At 33.5% G+C, this 18,802-nt stretch overlaps 1 pseudogene; it reads left to right on the plus strand.

The window, feature by feature from the left end:
* Positions 1–10,573: 10,573 nt before the first annotated feature.
* On the plus strand, positions 10,574–12,776 carry LOC149558581 (L-type lectin-domain containing receptor kinase IX.1-like; annotated as a pseudogene).
* Positions 12,777–18,802: the final 6,026 nt, after the last annotated feature.

Raw genomic sequence — 18,802 nt, forward strand, 5'->3', positions numbered from 1 at the left:
GATGCAGTTGCAAAATCAAAAGGGAATCCAATCTCCAAAAAGAAAGAGAGGTTATTTTAAGTGTCGACAACATGATCCTACAACACCCAACATTGCATCCATACCTTGTACAAGCTCTGAGATACGCGCTGTCAAAGTTCACTGCCATGTGGCATTTAGTGACTCTTAGGGTCAATTCCATTCGGCATGCCTGAGAATGTTCAAGCAATCAATGAGACAGGATGAGCTTGGGAATAAGGTTTACCCAACCACTTGGAGCTAATGGAGCGGACACTTTGGTCCCACAATGAATGGTTAGAGAGATTCACCAGTTGGCGACTTTGTACTGGCCAACACTACAAGTTTCAAAATCACTTGAGATGGGGCCACAAAATCAAAATGGAATCCAATCTCCAAAAAGAGAGAGAGGTTATTGTATGTGTCAAAAACATGATCTTGTAGCACCCAAAATTTCATCCATACCTCACACAAGCTCCTAGATACGCTTAGTCAAAGTTTTCTGCCGTATGGCATTTAGTGACTCTTAGGGTCAATTATGTTTAGCGTGCCTAAAAATGTTCAAGCAGTCAATGGGATGGGAAGAGCTTGGGACTAGGGTTTACCTAGCCACTTAGATCTGAAAGTGTAGACAGTTTGGTCCCACAATGAATGGTTAGAGAGATTCACCAATTGTCAACTTTGTACTGGCCAACACTACAAGTTTCAGCATCGCCTAAGATGGGGCTGCAAAATTAAAATAGAATCCAATCTCCAAAAAGAGAGAGAGGTTATTGTAGGTGTCAACAACATGATTCTGTAGCACTTGGAATTGCATCCATACCTCACACGAGCTCTAAGATACGCAACATCAAAGTTCACTATCCGATGGCATTTAGTGATTCTCAAGGTCAATTTCGTTCGGCGTGCCCGAGAATGTTTGAGCAGTCAACAGGATAGGATGAGCTTGGGACTACGGTTTACCTAGTCACTCAGAGCTAACAAAAAAAACATTTTGGTCCCATGACAAATGGTTAGAGAGATTCACCAATTAGCTACTTTGTATTGGCCAACACTAAAAGTTTCAGCATCACTCAAGATGGGGCCACAAAATAAAAATAAAATCCAATCTCCAAAAAGAGAGAGAGGTTATTATAGTTTTGAAAACATGATCCTGTAGTACCCAACATTGCATCCATACCTCGCATGAGCTCCAAGATATGCCCCATCAAAGTCAGTTGCCCTTTGGCATTTAGTGACTCTTAGGGTCAATTCTATTTGGCGTGCCCAAGAATGTTCAAATGGTCAATGGGACAAGAAAAGTTTACTCGACCACTCAGAGCTAACAGAGTAGACAGTTTGGTCCCACAATGAATGGTTAGAGAGATTCACCAGTTGGCAACTTTGTATTGGCTAACACTACAAATTTCAACATCACCTGAGATGGGGCTGCAAAATCAAAATGAAATCCAATCTAAAAAAAGTGAGAGAGGTGATTGTAGGTGTTGACAACATGATTCTATAGCACCCAACATTGCATCCATACCTCACATGAGCTCTGAGATACGCCCCATCAAAATTTGCTGCCCTATGGCATTTAGTGACTCTTAGGATCAATTCTGTTTGGCGTGCTCAAGAATATTCAAGTGGTTAATGGGATGGGACAAGCTTAGGAATTGGGTTTACCTAACCACTCAGAGATAATAGAGCAGACAGTTTGGTCCCACAATGAATGGTTAAACACATTCACTAGTTGATGACTTTGAACTGGCCACCACTATAAGTTTCAACATCACCTAAGATGGGCCACAAAATCAAAATGGGGTCTAATATCCAAAAAGTGAGAGAGGTTATTACAGATATCGACAACATGTTTTAGTGCCACCCAACATTGGATCCATACCTCACACAAGCTTTGAGATACGTCCTGTCAAAGTTCACTGCCCTATGGCATTTAGTGACTCTCAGGGTCAATTTCGTTCGGCATGTTTGAGAATGTTCGAGTAGCCTACGAGATGGGATGAGCTTAGGACTAGGGTTTTCCCAACCACTCGGAGCTAATGGAGTAGCTAGTTCGGTCCCACGACGAACGGTTAGAGAGATTCATTAGTTGATGACTTTGTACTGGCCAACACCTTAAGTTTCAACATCACCCGAGATGGAGCTGTGAAATCAAAATGGAATCCAATCTCTAAAAAGAGAGAGAGATTATTATAGGTGTCAAAAATATGATCCTGTAGTACCTGGCATTGTATCCATACCTCACACGAGCTCTAAGATACGCCCCCTCAAAGTTCGTTGCCCTATGACATTTAGTGACTCTCAGGGTCAATTCCATTCGACATGCTCAAGAATGTTTGAGTAGCCAACAAGATGGGATGAGCTTGGGACTAGGGTTTACTTGACCACTTAGAGCTAATAAATTAGACAGTTTGGTCCCATGACGAATGGTTAGAGAGATTCACCATTTGATAACTTTGTACTAGCCAATACTACAAGTTTCAACATCAACCCAGAGTGGCCCGCAAAATCAAAATGGAATCCAATCTCAAAAAAGTGAGAGAGGTTATTATAGGTGTTAGCAACATAATGTTGTAGCACCTGACATTGCATCCATACCTTGCACGAGCTCTGAGATATGCCTCATCAAAGTTTGCTACCTTATGGCATTTTGTAACTATTAGGGTCAATTTCATTTGGTGTGTCCGAGAATGCTTGAGTAGTCAATGAGACAAGATGACCTTGGGAACAGGGTTTACCCAACCACTTGGAGCTAACGAAGTAGACAGTTTGGTCGCACGACGAATGGTTAGAGATATTCACTAGTTGGCGACTTTATACTGGCCAATACTACAAGTTTTAGTATCACCCGAGATGGGGCCACAAAATCAAAATAGAATCCAATCTCCAAAAAGTGAGAGAGATTATTATAGGTATTGACAAGATGATCCTATAGCACCCCACATTGCATCCATACCTCGCACGAGCTCTGAGATATGCCTTTTCAAAATTTTCTACCTCATGGCATTTAGTGACTCTCAAGGTCTTAATTATATAAATGTTACATCAAATAATTTTGTAATTATATTCAATCTAATGAACCAATTGGATCTACTCTATATTTTAACGTCTCAAGTATTGCTTTGTGGTCTGACTCGCAAACCTTCCAAAGAGTGTTATTGTGTGGGTTTCCTTGATATTTTATCAAGTGGACATTGACGTGACAACAAGATTTGAATAATGAAGAATCTTCCTCTCTATTTTCCAATCCTCGAATAACCACAAGTTAGGGTTCTTCAAAGAATATCATCTAAGCCATCTACCGGTTACAACCATCATACCTATATGGTACTCTAAACCTTCACCATCTATAACCAAGTGATCCAATTTTTTTTGGCCTGGACACAACGACACAAATAATAATTTGTCCCTTCTTCATTGTCTTTAGGTGCAATAACAACAAAAACATGGCTTGCAGTGATAAATGTACATAATACGATCATTAATTCAACAAATACTTAGGTAAAAGTTATAAAGTTACATATTGAATTCACAGAGATATATATTACTATGTTGTACTAGATTAGACAAGTGGTCAAAGTCAATAGATGAATCCATCTCTACCATTTCCAGTGCTTGTGGGGGATGATAGGTGTCAATTGGGTCTAAAACCCATATATCCCATTTGTCCACCCATTCAGTTGGCTCACACTCATCCAAATTTTCCTCTGCATGTGATGGACAAAAGCATGCCATTTTTTGTATGTGGATACTCCATGAACCTACATTAGAGCTTCTAAAAGAGTGCAACTCACTTGATCCTATTAGTGTGCAACAATCCTCATATGGTGCAATGTTAGTATTATCTATCAACCAAAAATATTTATGAACCATAATCTCACCTTCCTTACATGGATCCATTGTAGCATTACACCACTAGACAATGGATTTTGAATCTATCAATGTTGCTCCATATTTGTACTTTAATTCTTCACAAGCTAAGGCTCTTTTGATGCATGTGCCTACACCATCATGCTCTCCCTTTCCATGACCAAGCTCTATGAAATTTTACATATATTGAATTCTAGAAAACTTGTGCATCCTGCTCAACCAATAGAACATCCATGCATTCTTGAATTGAGATGCACAATTGTCTAACTAGATAATGTGTTGGCAATATGGTATACCCTTGTTAGCCAAATCTCCATAAAATAGTTGAAAACAACCATGTACAAACTCCACATAGAATATGATCGATCATCACTCATGTAAAAATGGTACTCCCTCAATATCTTCCTGTCATCCTCTATACTTCTAGGTGAATGCATGAATGTTATGTGAACAAATATGGAAACATGTTGAGAAGTATAATACTTTTCTTGTACCTCATTTTTTGGTTGTAGTGTGTAGTTCTTTGCGAAGTCTACAACCAAAACAATGGTATCCAGTGGAAATATATACGTGCACAACTTGAATTGCAAATCTAACCATCGAGCTCTATGTGAATGCCTTGCATACTCATAAATAATATTTTCACAAAAAATATTCACGAACTCATATGCTAGAATCTTTTCAATGACTAAATCACATCTTTTACCTTGTTTCCCATTTTTAGGGCATATGTCATTGTCTTATATTTTTTGTAATCTACTATTTGATTTCTAATTGCATGTGTACTATCCATATGTTCACAAGTTGATAAAAGCTATGAAGAACCACAAAATAAGCATGTACCATCCAAGCATGATATCTTATAAAATTGTTGACTGTCCCCAATTTCACATAAAATTTTGGATATGAATTCTCTTGAAGATCTAGGTGGCTCATTCATGTCACAATCCTCTAAAACAAACTTAGAATGCAAAGACACACACATATGCCTAAAAACATCAAAATGGTTATAAAATTCAATATGTATCCTACAACAACAAGTTGTGCATGTGTGATTTATCTTCACATAAAAAGGTTTACCCAACTCCAAAAATCTTTAACTTATTCAAATTTGAGGATACATACCAATAAATTTTGCAAAATTATTGTGTTCGAGTTGAGTCCAAAAAATGTTTCACATGTGGATCATGATTTTGGCTACCAATCCTCCTTCTTATAATATCTCTTTGATTATGGGAAATATGCATGTTATTTGTCCAAAAATCTTCAATCAACGATTTCAAAGCTTCACTAATTCCTTTATCCTTTCACAGTAGCCTACCGTTAAATGTCCATAACTCTTTTTTTTTTGTATCTTCCACTCTCTCATGCCTTACCATGGCTCTCCTTAGAGTACCTCTATTGATTTTCAATTTCTTTTGTCTTTCTCATGAGTTGAGCTTTTTTCATTTGGGTACTTACTATTGTTGTTGTAAGTACGTGTCTTGTGATATTACTATCTCTGGTGTGTGATTTAGAACCCACTTTGTCATATGCACTCATTAGTTTCTTTACAATGCTTTTTTCATTTGAGTCATCCATTGTTCTTAGCCCAAGAATCTTCATGATGGGCCCAATCTTCAAATTCCTCATCATTTCAACAAATAATAGGCATTGACTTGTCAATATTAATTCTTCAAAGAATATTCTTCACATACTATTAATTTTTTTTTGACAAGTACGCTTGCTAATCTTGTCAAGCATTGATTTCAAAATGTTAGTATCAATATCAATCAAATATTTTGGTCTTCTAAAATGAATTTTAGAAGGTACAACTACATTGGATTCCCTTAACATTTTGAACATCAACATAAGGTTGAGTGATTTGCGTACCTTGAACCAAAGGTGATGTGCCTTGGAAATAAGATGCAAAAGATGGAATACCACCTACCTGATATGTTGATGTTGTGCCTTCAACATGACATAATGGAGTGTGTGTATCATCTGATGTAGAAATTAGAGTCTCTTCAACATGAGATGATGATATAACTCCAACATTGGAAGATGGTGTAGCTTCACAATTCAATTGTCTTCTTGAGCATAAGAGTCTCATTCATTCTCTTTGTCTTTCCAATTCTTCCTCTTTGTTTGTTTGTATTGGTGGTTCGTGTTCCTCTTTGAAAGACAATTTTTCATTATTGCATTGCAATTTTCTTTTTTTACATAGTTGTTTCATTTTATCTCTTTTAATTGCCAAATCTCTCTCCCTCTCTTCCATTTTTTGAGTTTTTGGTTTCTTCCTTGGCATGATGATGATTTCTATATGTCAAATTATTCAAACATCCAAATTATTTACAATTTGTAAATAAAAAATCATTCAAATACATACACAAATTATAATTATTTCAATGAATACACAATATATATTAAAAAACTTGTAAAATTATAATGAATTATTCATACATTAAAATTTCTAACCATTTCCAAATAACAATTCATCAAACATACAAATTTCAATGAATTCACTATATATTAAAAAACTTATCAAATTATAATGGAATTTGTCTCTATAGTAAAAAGAATATTTAAAAAGGATTGCAATAACCTTTTGTATACAGAGAATGTTCAAAAACCCTTCAAATAGTGTATTCAATGATTGAATTTGGTGTTTGCTAGCTTCCAATACCATGAAACTTGTGTTTTTTGTCAGAACAACACAATAGACAATAGACAAAAAGGAGAATATGGGTCAGTAGGGACCCAAACTTTCCTTATAACCATTTTTTGGTGTTTTCACATAGTGTGTACACACTATGTGAAATCTCTCTCTCTCTCTCTCTCTCTCTCTCTCTCTCTCTCTCTCTCTCTCTCTCACTCTCCCCCTCCCGCCCACCCTCTCTCTCACTCTCCCCCTCCCGCCCACCCTCTCTCTCTCTCTCTCTCTCTCTCTCTCTCTCCCACTCCCTCTCCCACCCTCTCCCATCCCCCCCCCCCCCCTCTCTCTCTCTCTCTCTCTCTCTCTCTCTCTCTCCCTCCCTATCGCACCTTCTCCCATCCCTCCCTCTCTCTCTCTCTCTCTCTCTCCCTATCCCACCATCTCCCATCCCCTACTTTCTCCTCATCCTCTACTCTCTCTCTCACTCACTCTCTACCCTCTCTCCCTATCCATCCTCTCTCTATTGAAATACAAGGCTTAAAAAGTGTGTGTGCACAAGAAAAATCAATCATTTTTGTATGCTTGCACTATAGTGCCTATGCACTTTAAAAAAAAAGAAGTTTTGATTTTGGATTAGTTTTCAATCATTTCTAGGGGAAGCACACATATATTTCACATTTTTGGGATGTATCCAAATACAAAATTCATAAAAAAAATAAACATTAAATAAAATTACCCAAAAAATCTAGGATAAACTACATGGTGTTAGGTAACTTTTGGCCAAAGTGATTAAAGAATTTTAAAAAAAGGGTTAAAATTTTATGGGGGCTACACTTTGCACTATGTTATGCTTTTTTTGAAGAAATAATACCACTTTCTATGACCCTCTTTTTTGAGGACCTAAAACTAAACCACTTTAAAAAAAAATTGTAGTTTAGAAACTAGATTCAAAGTACTACTACTTTTGTTTTTGTCATATCTTAAGATTTTGAGTGAAACTATCTTGAAATTCTAATCAAAGTTCATAAATTGTTGATTTTAGAAAAAAAAAAAAGTGGCCACGTATACCCCCCTTTTGGCACCACAACTTGGTGCACTTACCTTGCACTAAAGTTCAACAAATTAGATTTTACATTTATAAAATTTTCATTTGATTTGTATGGCATTGTTGTATTCATACATCACAGCTAAAATTATGGTTTACACAAAATGTGAAAGTTTAGAGTCTTGTCTTCATCCTTAGACCCTACGATGCAACATGAAATCATATTGTATTATGAAAAAAGTCTAACATATTCTAAAACTATTTACACCAAGCTTGCCAAACTTGTGGGACTCTATGTGAACAATGTGCTCCTCAAAATAAAATATTGAAATTATTTAAAATATTAATATTTAATTTTCTCTAAAAGAAAATTAATATTTATAATATTATAATGATTTAAAAATATGCACTTCAAATTAATATAAAATTAGAACATCAAATCAAATTGGAAAAGGTTAAAAGATTAATGTGAGTTCATTCTTGCATTTATAAAAATGAATCCATTTTTAAATCTAACAACTATTTAAGAGGTTTGAGAAGGTTACTTTTTGTGATATTTATTAACATATTGTTGTTACTCTTCACCAGTCGTGTTGTAATCTAATTTCTCAGATGTAAATTGTTCATTTTATTCAATAAAAAAACTATTGTAATAAGTCAAATCAAATTTGAAAAATTAGAAACAAAATATGTTTGTTAATTTTGACTATATAAATTTTCTATTTTCTTAAAATTTCATGTTTTTAATGTAAACAATTAAATTTTAATGTAAATAATTACTAAAATTGTTAATCATTAAAATAATTTAAACAATATTACACTAATAAAAATTTAAATGTTATTAAAATAATTTACTAGAAACTAATTATTATCAAACATTGAAGCATTTAATTTTTTTACTTTTAGAAAAAAATTAATATAGATTTTTTTTCGTAAACATAGTACCAGGAAATAAATTATTGTTAGAAAAAATATTAACATGTTCTAATAAAAAAATACAATCTATCATTTATATGATCTTTTTATTTTAGAAAGATTAAATTTTAAAAATATTGAATTATAATTTTTTAATTTAAAATTAATAGATGTAAATAAATTGTCTAATCATATGCATTTTGACCCTTGCATAGGCATTGCTCATCATCCATCTTCACATAACAAAGGAAATAGAAAATTAAAAACCAACTTACATTTATCTAAATAATAGATCACCCTTTATCTAAGTAGTAAATCATAGAATATAATTAATGAAAATAAAAGACTTAATAGTTGAAATTTATTCAAACTAGCATGAACTCTCCTAAATTTCGTTTCTTCAATAACTCATAATTAGAAATCACTTATAAGAATCATCTTAATTCACTTAATGAGTAATTTGGGGAACCAAGTTTTGGGAAAAAAAATTTGTTCAGCAAGATCTTTAGATTTGTTGCTTATAACATATGATGCATTATTTTTATTATTTTAAAATATCATCAAAATACTAATCAACTGATTTTCTCATCTTTGGACTTTTTTAAAGAATAATATTTGGTGTTTAGTATATTCATCTAGGTGTGGATATTGTTGAATTTTAAAAGTATAGATTATATTCAATAGATTGTGAAAAATTAATATTAAATAATTTTTGTTTAAAAGCACTAAACTGAAATGAGATATGAGCTAATTGGACATGTCAAATGAATAAGTTTGTGTGTGTGCTTGAATGCTGGAAGGAGTAGAGATTCTGTTTGATTTGTGAACATTTACCCACAAGGATATGTGTTGTGCTTTAGGATATGATTCGATTGATTGATTTCTCATCAGACTATTGATCACAAAATAAGGGACCCTGCTCCCAAGAACAGAACACATCCGAAGAGGTGATAAATCCTTCTATTTGCCTATACATTTCATCCTTGATAGAGGGTTTGCCCCTTTTTGAACATCGCTATATACAGTGAAAAAAATGAAGAATTGAGAATTTCTTGGAAGAATCAATCAAGCTTCACTATATATAGTGAAAAAAATGAAATGGAGAATTGAGAATTTCTCAGAAGAATCAATCAAGCACTCTTTTTTCTAGGTGTTGTATGCTAGGGTAGATGAGATGTTTTTGTTGCAGTCTCTTTTGGAAAATAGGCCTACAAATTTTCTCTTCTAACAGGAAGGAGCTTCAAAGCATAGTGTAGATTTATGTTCTACACTAGATTTGCCTTTGGAAAATGGCAAGTACAGAACAATCGGTTGCTTCACGATTCACCAATGCTTGTTGAAAACAACTAGTAGGACAAATGAAGTTTCCAACTTCTAAATGACTTTTTGACACTGCAATAAATTTATACTTATCTTGTACCTTTTTTTTCTATATTTAAAAATTAAAATAACCCCTAGCAAAAATGCTTTTGACCAATAAGAAAAAAAGAATAATGTTTCAAAAATTGATTTAAAAATAAATTATTTTTGAACTTTAGCTAAAGGATGCTTTTGTTTGTAAAATTTAATCATGAACCACCACACTAGAAACATTAGTTCATGCCTTACACAGACTAATAAATCCCATACATCAAAATTTTCACTCTAAATTATTTACTAAATTTTATATTATCTTAGACATTTAAATAAATAAGATAACATACATTGTATGTAACGTACACATTACACACCAAGTGCAATAGCTACTATTTATCCCAAAGATTTATTGAAAAGACAAAAGACAATGATCGCTTAGAATATACTGTGGAAATGGTGACATTTTCTCGGTAGACTTTGTCAAAACCTCATTGATTTATCGTGGACTTTACCGTGTACGCGCTGTTATTGTACAAATCTTGACATAATCATCATAAGATAATAATAATAATATATTTATTCTGAAGTCATTTGAAACTACAGGATTCTGTGTGCGTTGCCATAGATACTTAGAAGGGGGAAATTTTCAAAAGCTTACTTTGAATAGTGTCTTTGACCATCTAGCTTGGCTATAATTACATATAATAGAGTGGTATACGCTGATCAAAATAGTGATTGCTGCCAAGAATCCTGCCATGGCCAATCGTTCCCTCTAGACGTTCTTTCTCTTCTTCTCCTTGATCGACACTCTATTTTATTCTGTTGAATGCGCAGGAAACATTAGCTTTGCCTTCCCTCTCCAAAGAAATCTCACGCTCTATAATGATTCTTCCATTCAAGGAGATACAATACAACTTACTTGCGGCTACACATATATTGTAGGCTGGGCCACTTTAACGGAACCAGTTCCTCTATGGGACAAGTCCTCCAGGGCTCTGGCCACTTTTACATCGCATTTTCAGTTCGTTTTCAAAAACATAACCCCAGATTCAGCGGACGGGCTCACTTTCTTCATTGCTCCGTTCGACTCTGAACCGCAGATAGACTCTCGGGGTGAATGGTTGGGCCTCTGTAACCGAACCAGAGATAAAGAACCTTCAAATCGTCTAGTGGTTGTGGAGTTCGACACATTTATGAACCCCAATCACGGTGACATTGATAATAGCCATGTTGGAATAGACGTCAATTCAGTCAGTTCCCAGGCTCAATATGCGCTCAGCTCTGAAGGTCGATTCGGAAGCAACACTCTCCGCAATGGGAGAGCCTGGGACGCGTGGGTGGATTACGATGGGAGTACAATGGAACTCAAGGTATTTCTTTTATACAACCCTTCTGCCAATCTCAGCAATATCTCTAAACCCAAAAGCCCGATTTTGAATTACGCAATAAATCTGCGTGACTATATTCCAGAGGCGGTCAGGGTCGGCCTCTCCACAGCAACTAGATCGGTCGTTCAAAATCATACTGTTTTGGCTTGGAACTTTCATGCTTCCCCGCCATCAAGACATCAAAATGGTAGCAATAAAATTATATTGATCTCTGTTTTAGTCTGCTTCTGGGTATCTGCTGTTTTTCATTTATTGCCGGCTGGTGGTATTTGAAACATGGTCGAGCAAGCAGGCGGGAGGATGAGAAATAGGAGAGCGAAAGAGAGTTGGATGAGCAATTCGCTCAAGGCCCCAGCAAGTTCTCTTATGCTCAACTCAGTGCGGCTACCAGAAAGTTTAGCAACGATGAAATAATACTGGGAAAAGTAGGCTTCGGAGCCGTCTACAGAGGCATCTTGCCTGCCACCAACGAGACCGTGGCTATCAAGAGAATATCCCATGGATCGAGGCAGAGGAAAAAAGAGTACATTTCAGAGGTTACCATAATCAGTAAGCTGAGACACCGTAATCTTGTTCGACTCTTGGGCTGGTGCCATGAAAAGGGTGAGTTGCTTCTTGTTTACGAGTTCCTCCCAAATGAAAGCCTTGATCAATATATATTCGACGACAGTAAGAATTGTTTGAATTGGGGTGCAAGGTACAAAGTTGCTTGTGGGATAGCCTCTGCTCTTATTTATCTTCACGAGGAGTGGGATCAACGCGTTGTGCACAGAGACGTGAAGGCGAGCAATGTTTTGTTGGACTCGAGTTTCGATGCAAAACTGGGAGATTTCGGTCTGGCAAGAATGATAGAATCTGATCACACCGCATCCCGCACAACAATGGTTGCAGGGACACGTGGGCACATGGCACCGGAGTATATCGAAACTGGAAAGGCGAGCGCCCAATCGGATGTGTACAGTTTTGGAGCTGTTGCGTTGGAAATTGCTTGCGGAAGGCGATCCATTGACTACACCCTGGATGAAGCCGATTTCAGAGTGGTGGCCTGGGTTTGGACTTGCATAGACAGGGGGATCTTCTGGGCGCGGCAGACAAGAAGCTAGAGGGATATTTCAACAGTTTAGAAATGAAGTTGTTGCTTGTGGGGTGGTTGTGTTCTCATCCAGATCCAAAAGCGAGACCGACGATGAGAGAGATATTAAAGATATTGAAGTTTGATGCTCAAATGCCGTTTGTTCCCCTGACTATGCCGGTAGCTGTGTATGCCGACCAAACTGGGTCATCCTCACCCAACCTGCCTTGTGCTAAAATTTCCTGTTCTCTCATGTCTGACCCAGAGGCCCGTTAAGCCCCTTCCTCGGGTCAAACTTAGTTTTATGAGACCAACAAACACAATTGGCACGAGTGTCTTGTGTCGTCATATCATATGCGTAGGTCAACTCAAGTGTGTAGTTTGAATGTGGAGGGTTTAAATAGGCGCTGGCTAATTTCCATAAAATATACCAAAAGACAAAACAAACAAGTCAAATATGATTATTTTTTAGATTTACGAAAATAGAATGAAATTTTTTCAAAATTTTTGTTATTTTCGATCACAAAAATTCATTGTGTTTTCGTTATTCTGAAATTTAGTTAATGGTGCAATTTGTAGGGAGGATAGCCGCGTGTGTTTAAATATCCTCCATTAAGGATCTATTCATAAAAAAAATATTACACATTAAGACTTGATTTCTAATTTTTAAAGGAATAGAAAGGGATCTAAAAAACAATTTCACACATTAAGACTTGATTTCTAATATTTAAATTAATAGAAAGGGACCTATTCATAAAAAATAAAAAATCACATTAAGACTTAGTTTCTAACATTTAAATTAATAGAAAGGGACCTATTCATAAAAAAAAAATATCACACATTAAGACTTGATTTCTAATATTTAAATTACTTGGAAAGTACCTATTCATTAAAAAAAATATATATCAAACACTAAGACTTGATTTCTAATATTTAAATTAATAGAAAGAGACCTATTTATTAAAAAGAAAAATCACATTAAGACTTGATTTCTAACATTTAAATTAATAGAAAGGGACATATTCATCAAAAAAAAAAAAAAAAAAAATCAAACATCAAGACTTGATTTCTAATATTTAAATTAATAGAAAGGGACCTATTCATCAAAAAAATAAAATATCACACATTAAGACTTGGTTTCTAATATTTAAATTAATAGAAAGGGACCTATTCACCAAAAAAATCACACATTAAGACTTAATTTCTAAGCTAAAAGTGTTCAATAGTGACTGTTAAAAAATAATTATATACTTATTGTGTTCCTTTCTAAAATAGATGATATTGTGTTACTTTAGGTGTATGTGGAACTTTTTAAATCATGTCCAATCATTAGAAAAAATAATAAATATATATAGATTACGTTCAAATTAATGTTAATAAATTTATATTTAAGTTTGTTAGAAAAAGTGATTGAAATGATAAAATATAATAAAATGAAATAACATGAAATAATAGATTTAATCCAAGAGAGCAAGAAGAGTTTTACCATACAAATGATACAAGATCAATGGAGCAATACCAAAGATAAGCAACACAAGAGACAAGGATTTGATAAGGGGAAAGAAAAGAAAACCCTTTGTGAGTATTATGAATGAGGCAAAAGCCTAAGAATGAGAAAGAGAGAGAAGAAATGCAACAACATAGCTCATTTACAATAGCATCAAAAACTTGATGTGAATAATGGAGACTAGATAAAAATGAGAGAGAGAAGCACCTCTTTTAAAGAGATGAGAAAGGAGTTGCATGTCTTTGCATGTGTAACTCTCATTTCTATGAATGCCACATTTATAAAAGGTGTGTGCAAAGTGTCAAGTTCCTCTTAAGGAGGAATATCTATTTTCCTTATTAAAGGAAATACAAAAAATGAGTTGTTCTCACAAGTGGACAATAGGACAAGAATGACATGTCCTTTACATGTGGACTAGAGGACAAATAAATAATACATAAGGGATACCTTGGTTTATCCCAATAAATAAATAAATACAACCAAGGAAAGATTATTAATTCTAACACCCCCTTTTAATCTTTACTTGGAGAGATGTTGTCAAAATCAAATTGTAATATGGTTTTTTAAAATATCTTCATTGTGCAAGAGGTCTCTTATTATCATGGGTACATCATTGGAGAGCCAAGAGAAGTTGATAATTCTTCAAGTGGATTCATGTGGCATAGGATCTGTACAACAAATAATGATATCTTATATGTGTCTTGATGGATTACCTGAAACATAGAAACAAAGGCAACTATCCACAAGGATAATTTCATCTTATATTCAAGTTAGAAACTTTTTATGTATAAGTAAATTCTTATAAAGTAAATATAAGTGTAACTTGGTACCGCAAATAAATCAAGATAAATCATATTTTGCAAAGAACAAATATATTATCAAAACTTTCAAGAAAAGACCATAGAAAAGGCTAGCTAATGAATCCAACATCAACAATGCTTCAATCACGTGGATATAGACAGTCCACTAATAAGTCATTGTACTGCAAGTTAATGGGTGATCAATCCATAACCTGCATGACTCATGATTTAAGCAAAGAAGTATACATAACATTATATGGCATGTTTTCAAAGATATCAAAGGGGAGGAGTATGAGTATTAACAATTGATTGCCTTCAAATAAGAGTAAAATGCCTTCAAGAGGGGTCAAATTAACTAAAATTGGAGGGAAACTCCAATAATAAATGGTATTAACCATAAAGTGCCAATATGGCAATAGAATGATGCTAAAAAAGCATAAACTGCACTAATGTGCCAATCAATAGAACAAAATAAATGTTGAAGGCAATAGTGTATAATAACTCATAATCCTAACGAATAAGAAAAATAAATAAAATAAATTTACTTATGTGAAATAAAGAATGCACTCATATTTGACAAGTCACAAGAGACACAATAATTTGTATATTTATCAGGATATATATGTGGGCCCCCATATATACACATGAATAAATATACCTAAACTATCATGGTATGAAACATGCAAATAGAATTAAGATCATATATAGAATATAATTTCTAGGCAACATACTAAAGAGAAATGCCAAAGATGATGAAAGAGAATTATTAACATCAAACAATATTTGCAGTAATTAATCCTCCTAGGTTGAAGTCCACCCATTCTAAAAATTGATCTCTTTTACTAAGTACTTTTTGAAACCATTTATTTTTTCTCTTAACAAATTTATCACTAGAGGAAGAGTCATGATGTATGAATGCATCATTTGTTTCAACATTAGCATTATTACCATTATCAATATTAACATTATTACCATGATCTATAAACGCATCATTACCATTACCATTGTAAGAAAGAATAGAAGGAATAAAGCTAGATATATGAGGAGTAGGGTTTAGAGAAGGAGGTTGGTCCTCCACTAACACAATTCTGCTTTCATGAACTTGTTCATTTTGAGCATTAGAAGAATCATGCACACCATTTCCTGCAAGACAAACATTTCGTGCTATGTGCACTTTGTTAGTAATAGGATTATAAGCTTGATAACCTTTGGTATTTTGCATGTTTTCACTCATGCACTTTGTACATGCCATCTTAGATGAAGCAATAGGAGGTAAATTTTCAACTGTATTAGATGAGATATGCTCATTTTTCAAATGAGCAAGCCTTTCATGCTCCATATTAAAAGTAATATCTTTGTGCAAAGAGTGTCTAGAAGAGGTGAACCCAGAAAATTTAAATAAGTTATCATGGCCTAACTTAGCATTAGCAACAACTTCATTAGTGTTAGGATCAATAACAGAGCACATGTCCCTATGAAACTCAACTTTGTAAATTTGACATAATTTTATAACAGAAAGAAGATTGTATTTCAACTCAGGAACATAAAGGACATCATGTAATTTTTCATTTAGAATACTAACATTACCAAATCCTTCAACTTTGCAACTATGATTATCAGCTAATTGAATTGGAATATTAGAAGGATCGGGTTTTAAATAATCAAACACTTCTTTATGAAAAGTAACATGTTGAGATGCACCAGTATCAATAATCCATTCTAAATTTTTAGAAACATTGTAACTAACAGTAAAAGCATGATGAGATGGATGAGAGTTTTGATTATTGTTATTGATAGGTTGCTTATCTTTTTATTTTTTAAAACAATTATTAGTTACATGACCATCTTTCCCACGATAAGTACAGTGGAGTTTTTTATTAGATTGATGAGTATTATTACGATGAGTGTTTGGATGATTATTGTGATTATTATTATTATAAGTATTGGGAGAATCATTATTAAAAAATTTGAAATTCTGATTTTAACTTTTAGACACAAAGGCATGTTCATTAGATCTAAGAGTACCAAATTGTAACAACTTAGCTTCCTCTTGACATAAATTTTTTTTAAAAATACTATAAATTAATTGAGTAGACAAAGTAGGAATAGCAAGTTGAGAATGAACATTAGTATTAAATTGTTGAAATTGTCTAGGAAGACATTTCTTTAAAATAATGGTAATTAATCTAATATCAGTGAGAGTAACACCTAATCCAATTAGTTGACTTTTAATATAATCAAATTTAAGTAAAAATTCATCCATAGATTTGAAATCAATATACCTTAAGTCTTCCAAATTGTCTTGCAATTGAATCTTGTGTGATTCAGATGGCCTGTCATACGTTTGCTTTAAAATATCTCAAGCTTCATGGGCATTAGTGCAATGAGAAATTAGAACATATAAATCTGGGTTAAGAGATATACCAATGAGGCCAAGGGTTTACTCATTTTTAGTATTCCATGCATTTTTTTCATCTTGTGTAGCTGAGGTACCAGGAACTATAGAAGGGTCAGTAGCAACATCAAAAATATGCTTAAAACAAAATATAAATGAAAAATGAGTTTTCCAAGCATGATAGTTTGAGTTATTTAACTTGATTTCTGGAATTAAAGTCAACATGATTTAAAAATTACATTTAAAATTTAAATAATAGATTTGCAATAAAAAAGTGATACTTATTAGCCACAAGAATGTTAAATAATTATTAAGAGATTTAGAGAGTCAAAATTAAAAACTAAAATGTTCCCTGCAAAACCACTGGTCAAATTGAAGAAACAGGAAAAATAAAAATTTGAAAAATTGGAAAAATGTGTTACACACAGAGAGCGATAACTTTTTTAATTTAACTCTATTTTCAATAAAATTTAAATTTTTTTTTCATTTTTATGTTTTCTAAATGCTGTTCAAATTTCAGCCAAACCTAGATCACGGATTGAGAGATATCATAAAAATACAAATTGTTGTCTTAAAACTTGAAAAACAAATAATACTGCACATATAGTACAATAAATTTTGCAATACTATTCTGATACAAATAAAATTTAAAGGATTTTTTCATTTTTATGTTTTTTAAATGCTGTTAAAATTTTAACCAAACCCATATCATAGATTATGAGATATAATAAAAATACAAACTGCTGTAATTTCCTTTCTAAAACAAAAACAGAAAAAAAAACTTGAATTTCAAAAACTTAAAATGCCTGCAACAGAAATAGGGTTAGATATAATAAAAAAATTTAAAAATAAAGAATCCTTTGGCAGCAAGCCTTCCAAAGGAGGTTAGAAAAAATAAAAAATAAAGAACTCTTTGGCGGTAAACCTTCCAAAGAGGGTTAGAAAAAAAATTTGAAGATTGAATAAAAAACCTACAAAAAAAATATGAATGAATTTTTCTTTTCTTCACTTCTCCTCTCAACAAAGTTCTCCAATATGGTAACCTTCACAAAAGCTCAAAACAAGTATTAGAAAGCTCTGATACCATGTTAGAAAAAGTGATTGAAATGATAAAATATAATAAAATGAAATAGCATGAAATAATAGATTTAATCCAAGAGAGCAAGAAGAGTTTTACCATACAAATGATACAAGATCAATGGAGCAATACCAAAGATAAGCAACACAAAAGACAAGGATTTGATAAGGGGAAAGCAAAGAAAACCCCTTGTGAGTATTATGAATGAGGGAAAAGCCTAAGAATGAGAAAGAGAGAGAGAAGAAATGCAACAAACTAGCTCATTTACAATAGCATCAAAAACTTGATGTGAATAATGGAGACTAGATAAAAATGAGAGAGAGAAGCACCTCTTTTAAAGAGATGAGAAAGGAGTTGCATGTCTTTGCATGTGTAACTCCTATTTCTATGAATGCCACATTCATAAAAGGTATGTGCAAAGTGTCAAGTTCCTCTTAAGGAGGAATATCTATTTTCTTTATTAAAAGAAATACAAAAAATGAGTTATCTTCACAAGTGGACAATAGGACAAAAATGACATGTCTTTTACATGTGGGCTAGAGGATAAATAAATAATACATAAGGGATACTTTGGTTTATCTCAATAAATAAATAAATACAACCAAGGAAAGATTATTAATTCTAACAAAGTTTGATATATAAATTGATTATTTCATTGTCAATTTTTTATTAAGTCTTATTTAGTTGATAGGCTTATTCCTATCGGACTTGTCATCAGAATGTTATGACTCCCCAACATTGTTG

The sequence above is a fragment of the Cupressus sempervirens genome, chromosome 5 (genome assembly GCF_028749045.1).
Source record: "Cupressus sempervirens isolate cs-2001-9-10 chromosome 5, ASM2874904v1, whole genome shotgun sequence".
NCBI lineage: Eukaryota > Viridiplantae > Streptophyta > Pinopsida > Cupressales > Cupressaceae > Cupressus > Cupressus sempervirens.